Genomic DNA, 10868 nt, shown 5'->3' with positions numbered 1-10868 from the left:
AAAACAACAAACAGTTATTATCTCATAGTTTCTATGGATCAGGAATTCAGGAGTGGCTCAGTCTGGTGGTTCTGCTCAGGGTCTCTTATGAGGTTGCAGTCATCTGAAGGCTTGACCGGGGCTGGAGGCTCCATTTCTAAAACAGCTCACTGACAAGACTTTTGTCAGGAACTGTTGATTCCCACACATGGACTTCTACATCAGGGTTTTGTAAGTGTCTGCTACCTTTCTCCTGAACAAGTAATCCAAGAAAGCAAGATGGAAAACACTATGTCTTTAAGGATATAGCCTCAGAAGTGAGACCCCCTCCTGTCCACACCATAGAGTTTACACATATCAGCCCTAGTGACTGTGACAAGGGGCTACACAAGAATGTGAATACCAGGAAGTGAGGGTCATTGGGTCCACCATGAAAGCTGCATACCAAACATACTTAACACTTCACAGGAGCTGTTTACTTTTGATCCCATGAGCCCCATGAGATACCATGTATACTAATATGATACCCATTTATAGGTGTGGAAATTATAATTTAGAAAGGTTATGATAATGGACCCAAAGCTTCTAGGTAGCATACGTTAGAATTAGGTCAACCAGGTCTCCTTGTCTGAGCACTTACCTATGGACTTTCTAACCCTAAGAATACAAAACGAGAGGGACATGAGTGGCGTATAGCTGATTCAAAGATGAAAACCGTTCTCTGGGGTTACAAAATAATTGTGGAATCTATGCAGAAGTGCAGGTTAAATGAAGGAGAGCCAAAATGCAAGTGCAGGTAAGACTCCCTGTCAGTGGAAGAGGACCCTTCTGTGCTCGCCCATACCCTGCAACAGCAACCCAATCCCATTTACCCAGAATCCAGTTCACTAGGCTGCAACGACTGACTCCTTCACTAAGTAGAGCTGCATTTCAGAAAACAGTGCATAGGACAATGGACTTAATTGTTCTAGAATCTATAAAAGAGAATCTCCCAGGGGTGGCTGGTTAGCTCAGTTGGTTAGAGCGTGGTGCTAATAACACAAAGGTTGCTGGTTCGATTCCTGCATGGGCCACTGTGAGCTGCGACCCTCCTTAAGGAAAAAAAAAAAAAAAGTAAATGAGAATCTCCTACTGTAAATAAAGACATCAAGATTTAGTATTTGATATACCAAATATATGTCTTAGCTTGGGCAATGTTGGGTTGCACCAACCTAAGGATGAGATATTGCTGGTTGACTTGGCCAAGGTACTTCTCTAAAGCAGCCAGCCAGCTAGCCAGATTTCAAAATTCCCTCTACCACTTTAATAAAAACCGATAGCTCTAGAAATACTTGTTCACATGTAATGATTTAGTAATGATACCTCCAAAATGATGCTTTTGGCTTCCTGGAATACTAGTACCCAAGGACTGGACAGTGAGAACCACAGTTAGGGGTTATGCGGGAAGAATGTTCCATCCTAAGACCAAGTCAGCATCTTCCTAGGAACAACCCCCTCCATTTGGGCTTATTTAAGAAATTTCATTTTCAAAAAGTAGTTATGAACTTCAGCACCAAATCTAACTTTACTCTGAAACCTAATCTCTGCCACTTTATAAATAACAACAAAATGAGTAATAAAAATGCAAATTAAAATGCAGGGGAGGACTGGTGGCTGGAGGGGAAGAAATCCTTAGAGAATTGGTTTATCTCCTAGGTAATGAAGATGACAGGCTAGTGTGCAGATGAATTTGTTCTCTTCTAAGCCATGGGGAAAGAAATGATGAGAAGTAAGGGCCTAGCTGTGGTATGCATTCTGAAGCCCATACACTTATGTTCCCAGGGTTGTTCCCAAGATTTTGCACAATAATGCTTGATTATTACAGTAACTGATGACTGTTTTTATTTGTATTTCCCACAATGCTGCTACAGTACACATCCTCAGCTTGGGACTGCTGAAAATCTTTAATATGTAACTGCTATTTTCCATAAAAATAAAGCTAACCTCACAGGAATCAAGTCCTGGAAAAGTAGGTTTTCAGAAGCAATCTAATATTTTCATAGAGTGGTCTCTCTGCACAGTTCTTTTTATAATTTAAGGAGGCAGCTCTGGAGTTAGGATCACGGAACCAGAGTATGAGCTATTCTATGTCACCAGGACACAAAAGCAGTCAAGATCTCCACTCACACCCATATGCACATGTTCCTCACAGACGGAGGAACACTAGTCTTCTGAATGTATCTGAGTCCCAATGGTGGCCAAACTGGGTTTCCTCAGATATCAAAAAGGTCTAAATATGCAAAGTTCAAAAATAAAATCCTGCACTTAGTATTCCTCCCCCGGGGGAAAAAAATCTGCTTAAGTAGAGAGTAAGCGATAGATCATTTATGAGTATAGTAGAAAGAAAAAGATATATTTAACATAAGTGTGGGTCAACAGCATGTTGTAGCTACCAACAATCATGCCAAAAACACTTAGTAGTGTCTATAGCCTCTTGAGAGAGACCATGCTCCTAGACCACCTCCACTCACCTATACCCTATGTATTCTTCTGCTCACTTCAATTAGCGAGGACACTGATGGCATGGCTCTCCTCACCTCCCCCATCCAAGTGGCTTTCAGAAGGATCTTTGAATGCTAAACTTCCTAAGGCCTTGAGAGTCTCAAAATATCTTTCCTCACTCATCCTGATAATTTAACAAGATGTACAACACTAATTTGAAATTCTTTCCTTCAGCAGTTAAAAATATTTCTTCATTATCCTCTTGTATCAAGTGTTACTGCTAGGAAGTCTGAGGTCATATAAGACTGAACATAAAATCCGAAACAAAAAAAAAATTAGTGGGAATATTGTCATTGCTTTATATTTTTGCAATTTAAAAAAGTGCCTAGCTTAATAAAAGATAGCTGTTTCTGCATTTTTTTCTATTGCAATATCACATGTCATGTACCTATGGGAAATCACTGCAAACTCATGAGATAATGACAGTGAAAAGGCAAATAATACCTTAGTGCTATGAAATTATTTTTAGCTTTACACATTCCTTAAAATAGTCTTGAGGAACCCCTGGGGTCCCCAGTTACACTCTGAGAAACGCTGGTATAAAATGCTTCTAAAAACTGAGACGAAAAAGTCCAACAATGTTATTTTTCAATGGACTGATGATGAACAGACCATCCACAGAAAAAGGAAATGGCCCTTAGGCATAAGAAATGATGTTCAGTTTTGCTCCATACAACTTGCTGAGCAGCCCTAAGCCTGGCACAAGTGACAGCTGGCCTTGGGTTGTGGCTTGGCCTCCCCCAAGTACCTCTAAGCCTAGTGTGGGTGGAAGCCAACTGTGGATTGTTTTGTGGCTCATGCCAAATGGCCCTGGGCACGGCACAGGCTGCAGCTAAACTTGGCCTGCAGTGGGGCCCCTTAAAGAAGGCCCCAGGACTGGCCCACCTGGTGGCCAGCTTTGGACCAAGCCAGAGCACCACTCAGGTACCTCCACAGGCAACAAATCCAACATGCAGACACGGCAGGTACCAGAGACCTGCTCCATAGGTTCAGCTCCTACACAACAACTCCTCCACTGTAATCATGACCAGGCCTTAAACAATCAGCCTGAGGATCAATCCCTCCCATTGATATGCAAATAGCAACCAAGTTTCAACTACAACAGGGGGTCACACACAACCCACACAAAGGACATACTTGGAGCACCTGGCTCAAGTGAAGAGGGAGACGGCACCCCCTAGGACCCAGTGGACACCTGCTAAAAAAAGCCACTCTGCCAAGACTAGGAGACCTAGCATATCTACCTAATACATAGAAACAAACACAGGGAGGTAGCTAAAATGGGGAGACAAAGAAACATGTCCTAAATGAAAGAACAGAACAAAGCTCCAGAAAAAGAACTAAATAAAATGGAGACAACAAATTTACCAGACAGAGTTCAATGAACTCTAAGCAATGAACAGAATGCTCAATGAACTTCGGGGAAGAGTAGATGAACTCAGTGAGAACTTTAACAAAGAGATAGGAAACATAAAAATGGAGATAGAAAGCACAAAAAAAAACAAAAAAAAAAAACAAAAAAAAAAACCACTCACAAATGAAGAATACAATAACTGAAATAAAGAATACATTAGAGGGAATAAACAGTAGATTAGATGAAGCAAAAGACTGAATCAGTGATTTAGAAGTTAAAGTAGCAGTAAACACCTGATCAGAAGAGCAAAAAGAAAAATAATTCAAAGAAATGAGGACAGTTTGAGGGACCTCTGGGACACCATCAAACATACCTATAGTCTCATCATTGGGGTATCAGGAGGAGAGAGAGAGCTAGGAACTGAAAACCTATTTGAAGAAATAATGACTGAAAACTTCCCAAACCTGGCAAAGGAAATAGACATACAAGCCCAGGAAGTGCACAGAGTCCCAAACAAGATGAATCCAAAACCGGCCCACACCAAGATATGTCGTAATTAAAGTGCCAAAGGTTAAAGACAAAGAAAGAATCTTAAAAACAGCAAGAGAAAGGCAGTTAGTTACCTACAAGGGAGTCCCCATGAGACTGTCAGCTGATTTCGCTACAGAAACTTTGCAGGCCAGAAGGGATTGGCAGAAATATTCAAAGTGATGAAAAGCAAGGACCTACAACCAAGAGTACTCCACCCAGCAAAGTTATCATTTAGAAGCAAAGGACAGATAAAGAGCTTCCCAGACAAGAAAAAGCTGAACAAACCACTATTACAAAAAATATTAAAGGGCCTTCTTGAAGAAGAAGGAAGAAGAAGGAGAAGGAGGAGAAGAAAAAATATGAATAATAAACTGACAATAACTACATATCTAACAACAATTACTTTAAATGTAAATGGATTAAATGCCCCAATCAAAAGATAGGGTGGCTAAATGGATAAGAGAAAAAGACCCTTACATATAGTGTCTATATGTAAGATCAGATCAAAAGATACAGAGACTTAAAGAGATTTAAAAAGATATTTCATAAAAATTGAAATTAAAAAAACAACTGGGACAGCAATACTTACACCAGACAAAATAGACTTTAGAACAAAGGCTATAACAAGAGACAAAGAAGTACCCAGAAATCTCATTTCAGTGTATTTACCTGAAGAAACCCAAAACACTATTTTGAAAGAACATGTGCATCCATATGTTCATTGCAGCATTATTTACAATAGTCAAAATAGGGAGGCAACATGTGTGTCAATCAATGGAAAGATAAAGAAGAGGTGGTGCATATAAGCAATGGACTATTACTCAGCCATGAAAAAGAATGAAATCTTGCCATCTGCAATAACATGAATGGACCTAGAGGGTATTGTGCTGAGAAGAGTAAGTCACACAGAGAAAGACAAATGTCATGTGATCTCACTTACATGTGGAATCTAAGAACAAAATAAAGAAACAAACAAAACAGAAACAAACTCATAGGTACAGAAAACACATTGATGGTTGCCAGCTAGGAGTGGTGTTGTGGGATGAAAAAGAGAAAAGGATTAAGAAGTACAAGTTGATAGTTACAAAATAGTCATGGGGATGTAAATTATAGCATAAGGAATATAGTCAATAATTTTGTGATCATATGTATGCTTTAAGTTGGGTACTAGATTTTTAGGGGTGATCACTTTGTGAGTTATATAGATGTGTAATCATTATGTTGTACACCTGAAACTAATATATATTGTATGTCAACTCTAATTGAAAAAATAAACCAGTTCTAAAAAATATGACGTTCAGTCTTGCTCATATCAAAAGAAACACAAACTAAAATTATGCCATTTACCAAAATGTCATCATTTAATGTTTTTTCAAAAGTTTGACAGTGTACTTTGTTGGTAAGACTGTGGAGAAACCCAGTAGCAATAAGAACCTCAGCACTCAGATTTTGGGTTGTAAATACCATTTTCCTCTAAGAAAATCAGGAATCCTCAATAGCTGATTTTCAATCTGGAACAGAAATATACAAGATGAGCTTAGAACATCGTGTCATATCTGATAAAAAGGGAGCTGTCAAAGAATACTAGCATTATGCCCAAAGGGCTCAAGAGGCAACTTGATGAGGTTCCCATTCACTAAATATGGTACAACTTCAGCATCAATAGGGATAATAACCACAATACATTGAAATACATATTAAAAAAAAAAATACTTAAGGTGGTGAAAAAGTACTTGTGGTTTTTGCAATTATTTTTAACCTTTTAAACCGCAATTACTTTTGCACCAACCTATTGTAATACATAACAAAAATAGTTTGTCAGCTTTGAAGGATAATAGCAAACCAACTCATTTTTTAAACTATTTTCATAAAGGAAGATTAAAGCATTTACTGTGCCTTTCCTATAAGAACTATACCAATGGTTCTATGCCAAATAGTAGGTGAAGGGAAGTTTCTCTTTATAGAAGTATTTCAGCTAACAAATAAAGAAGGAATGATAGAATTTGAATTCCACTGCTTTGCAACCCATAAGAAATTACTTAATCTAGGCATTCATTTATTGATTGGTAATGACTGTTAACATGACAAAAAGAGAAACACAAAAGATATTATACGCGTATGTCTCCTGTGGATGATCACATTACATGTGAAGTATTCTTGGAGGGAAAAACAACTAAAGAGAGTTGGAGCAAGCCTCCAAATCTGATCACCTATTTTTCTAGTTGGCAGGAAATATGTGGTCATCTGGTATGGGCAGAGAGCTACGTAGTTTATGTGACATTTTCCAGGGAGCTCTGCCCCATAAATCCATAGATCCCAGTGTTGCTTATTATGAACAATCCTAGAAACCAGACGTCTTGTTAAACTGTCGCACAAGCAGAAACCACTAGTTGTTTATCAGATCTGTCATTAGCATACTTACAAGAATATTTAATGAATGTATGCCTTCTTTCTTTTCCAGGGAAATCCCCGGGGAAGAGAAAGGACTGTAGACCTGCTGCTTAATGGATTACTTTCTTCATGTGTTTCAAGAGGATAAGACAAATTATTGAAAGGTCACAAATTGTGACATACTGAAAAGTTCACAAGTAATAAAAAGAGACAAATAAAACAGTCAGAAATTAACTCATATCTATAATAATTTTACATATGCTGGGGATAATAATTACTAAAAATCAATGGGGAAACAATGGATTGTTTAATAATTGTGTTATGAAAATGGAGACATTGTGGTAGCCATACTCCACGATGGTTCCCAATGATACCTGGATCCTAATATTCACACTCTTGAGTAGCCCTCTCGCACACTGTATCAGGGTTGGTCTGTGTAACCACTAGCATGTGGCGTAAGTGACAGTACATCATTTCCAAAGTTAGGTTATAAAAGACTATGATTTCTATCTTGGGCACATTCTCTCTCTCTCTCTCTCTCTCTGTCTCTGTCTCTGTCTCTCTCTCAATGTCATTCTCACTCTCACTCTCTCACATTTCTTGCTCTGGGGAATGCAGGCAGCCATTGTGAACAGCTCTCTAGAGAGACTTGCATGACAAGGTTTCACTAAACCTCCAGGCAATAGTCAGTGAGGAACTGAGGCCTACTGACAATTCTGTGAGTGAACATGCATCACATTTTCCAGCCTATATGATCATTGCAACCCTGGCCAAGAGCTTACCGGTAACTTTGTGAGAAACCCTGAGGCAGAACCACCCAACTAAGCTGCTTTCAGATTCCTGACTCAGAATAGATGATAATGTATAATATATTGTTTTAACCCACTAAGTTTTCAGACAATAAATAATTAATACAGATTTTGGTACCAAAAGTGGGATATGCCATAACAAAAGCCTATATGTGGGAAAGGCAGTGGACAGATAAAGGACTTTAAAGAGACCATTAGTGAAAGCCTAGATTGCCTTGATCAAAATGTTAGTAGAATTTGGGGCCTTAAGTAGGCTGCCAGGGAAGGCTTAAAAGAAAATGAGAAAAATTTTACTGAGGAGGAAAGGAGATCCTACTTATGTAGTGGGGGAAAGTTTAGCAACAGTAACCAGAAGTATTATAGGAGTTACAAATGTACATAGTGAACTGCATGATCTAGCTAAGGAGATTTCTACCTAGAAGGGTAAAAATGTCACATTAATGCTATTTATAATAAAATCTAAGAAAATAGTGATAAGCTAAAGAAAGGACCATTACAGAAAGAACCAGAATTTGATAGTTGTAATGATTCCCAGACTCATCAGAAGGCAAACAATACTAAATTTAAGAAATGGCTCTGAATAAAGATCAAATCCAGGACTCTCTCAAGAAAACATAGTTTAAATATGAAGCTGAGAGAGTAATCATAAAATCTTTTAAGACCTTAGAAACCTCAAAGGCAGTACCTCACTGTCATTCAGTGGGACAAAAAAGCTCTCTGAAGGTTTTAAGAGTGTGACTCATGGGTCCTTTTGCTCAAATAACAGAGCTTCGAAGAAGCTACAGTGTATTGTTCCTCAATAGAAACCCAAAGTAGAAAAGGAATTATCTTGAAGAGATTTGTCAGTATGCTTTCATCTAATGGCATGAATTCCAAAGAGATGCACTGGAGACCCCCACAGTTTTAAGAGAATGATGTATGCAGAAATATCACCAGCGTGGACTGAAAGGGACAGAAACAGTACAAAATGAAAAGACTCCTTAGGACCCCTAACACCTACAAACAGGAGGCAGGCTGAGAAAACTACACATCTGAAAATACAGGCTAACTTTCATAACAATAAAAGGATGACTCAGAGTGGAATCAGGAACCCAGAGCGTGTAACCAAAAGCCCTGAAGAATAACTGCTGAGCAGAAGTAGAATTGAGTTCTAATAAGGCAACCTCCAACATTTGTCCAGCTATATTTCATAATTACAATGATCCAGTGACTCTTTGTGCCCCCTATTTTCCCTCTTTTTGAATAGAAATGTCTACAGAGATTACCCTATGATTTTGCCCTCCTGAATGTATGTGGAGGACAAATAGCTTGTCTCTTCAATTTCACAGATCAAGAGAAATTCCACTCAAAGAATTGTACTTAAAGGAACACATCCAGGGAGCCTCATACTTACCTGGACCTAACTTAGATAATGAGATTCTGGACTTTTAGCTGATGCTCAGATAATGCTAAGCAAAGCAAGATATAGATAAATAAGCCCCTCTATGTATTGCTAGTAAAGAAGACATTTTTGAGGGGAAAATAGCAAAACTTGTTGAAATTAAAGGTGTTTATACCTACAACATTAGCCATCTTACACCTCAATGGGAAAACTCACATTGAAACATAGGAAGTATGTACAAGGAGGTTCATTAAAATATTTCTTATGGGGCCAAGGTTGGAAGGAACCTAGATGCCATCATTGGTGTAATGAATAAATAAAATGTGGTGTAAATATTTGACAGAAGATGATGTTGCACACAGAAAAAAATAGAGATTTATAAATGGCAACACTAATAAATCTTTTTAACAATAGGATTGAGTAAATGAATGAAAAAAAATGAGCTCTGTAACTTAACAATATTTATATAAATTAAAAAGAAATACTTGCCAAATAAAACTTTATGGTTTTCATCGATACTTATCTAAGTACAGATATTAAATGCTTTAGAGAAGCATTTAATATCTGTACTTATGGAAGGTAAGTGAAGACGAAGGTGAGCAATGAAGGAGAAAATGATAAAAGAAGCTGCATGCTAATGAATTATGAACTGAGATATATGATTAACTCAATTCTCAAGGTCTGAAGTCCATAAAAAGAAAAACACGTGTAGAGAAAGGAAGAAACAAACAAGCTAAACAAGAAACAAAAAGAAAGCAGAGAGAGAAGAAAGAGAGCAAGAAGGGAAAGAGGGGAGAAAGGCAAATTGGCTAACAGGTGTATAGCATTTTTAGCTAAAGAGCACTGGGAGGCAGTGGCAACTCTAGGCTTTAGCCAAGCTCTTCTGTATGTGGCACTGTATGCTAACTCTTTTTCAGACGTTGTGAGCTGCTGTACCATGAAACAGTGTCAGGAATTAGGAGTACCTGAAGGTCTACCTTAGTTTTTTGCTGTTGTAGTTTTTTATAGGTCATTGATAGAAGGGGGTAGTAACGTAAAGAGTCCAAGATATTTCTATGGGAGGAAAAATATTTGAGAACTTTCACGCTCAATCAAGTTTCATGGAATATCCTTGGAAATTGACCTTAAACTGTCTGCAGAGTATTAAGCCATTTGGGGTCTCTGGCTCCTGAATCCCTTTCAGTGCATCAAATTCCTTTTAAAAACAGGTCTGAGGGCATTTTCAAAACTACTACTAAGATAAAATTTATATCATATTCAGAAATTGTGCTTCATTAATACAACATAAAAATGCTACTCTTCGCCACATAATAAGACATTCTGTCTTATTAGCAGTCTAAAAGCCTTAAGGTGACTTGCTTGGGCAGCCAGTGACACTGCTTGCCTCTCTCCTGCCCATATTAATTATGAAGCCATTCTTGAAAGGGCGACGTGATAAAGCTGGCTGAAGATGAATAGAAACATGAGACTGTATTTTTGTACTTCTCTCTGTCCCTTTTCTACTGAAACCTTGATGGTACTCAGGTAAAGGCTATTAGAGAATCACCATTTCTGAGACCCTAACTGAGACCATTAAAACCACTGAGAGAAAAAGTGTGGTTGCATTAAAGACAAAACAAAACAAAAAGCAGGACACTTACATCTTAAAATAATATGAAGGAGGAAATTCAAAGAATTGAGAATAAAGAGGAGAGCAACAGATGCTAGACTGCAGAGAGACTGTAAGACCGACTGCCCTAGCCTACTGAATAAGGAAACCATCAGTAGGCTGAAACTTCTGGAGACATTAAAAAGGCAAAGCGTCATCAAGAGCCACATTTGACACACGTGTTAATTGTAGTGATTTTTATTATTCCCAAAACTCTCCTGTTAGTGTATGTCC

General features: G+C 38.2%; 1 non-coding gene across 1 annotated transcript; it reads left to right on the top strand.

Annotated features, from left to right (window-relative positions):
* The first annotated feature begins 978 nt into the window (after positions 1 to 978).
* On the top strand, positions 979 to 1052 carry TRNAI-AAU (transfer RNA isoleucine (anticodon AAU)). The gene has a single exon. It is a non-coding gene; the product is annotated as a tRNA-Ile (tRNA).
* The last annotated feature ends 9816 nt before the right edge of the window (positions 1053 to 10868 follow it).

The sequence above is a fragment of the Rhinolophus ferrumequinum genome, chromosome 16 (genome assembly GCF_004115265.2).
Source record: "Rhinolophus ferrumequinum isolate MPI-CBG mRhiFer1 chromosome 16, mRhiFer1_v1.p, whole genome shotgun sequence".
In the NCBI taxonomy this organism is placed as follows: Eukaryota; Metazoa; Chordata; class Mammalia; order Chiroptera; family Rhinolophidae; genus Rhinolophus; species Rhinolophus ferrumequinum.
This window is presented reverse-complemented; position numbering and strand designations above follow the sequence as displayed.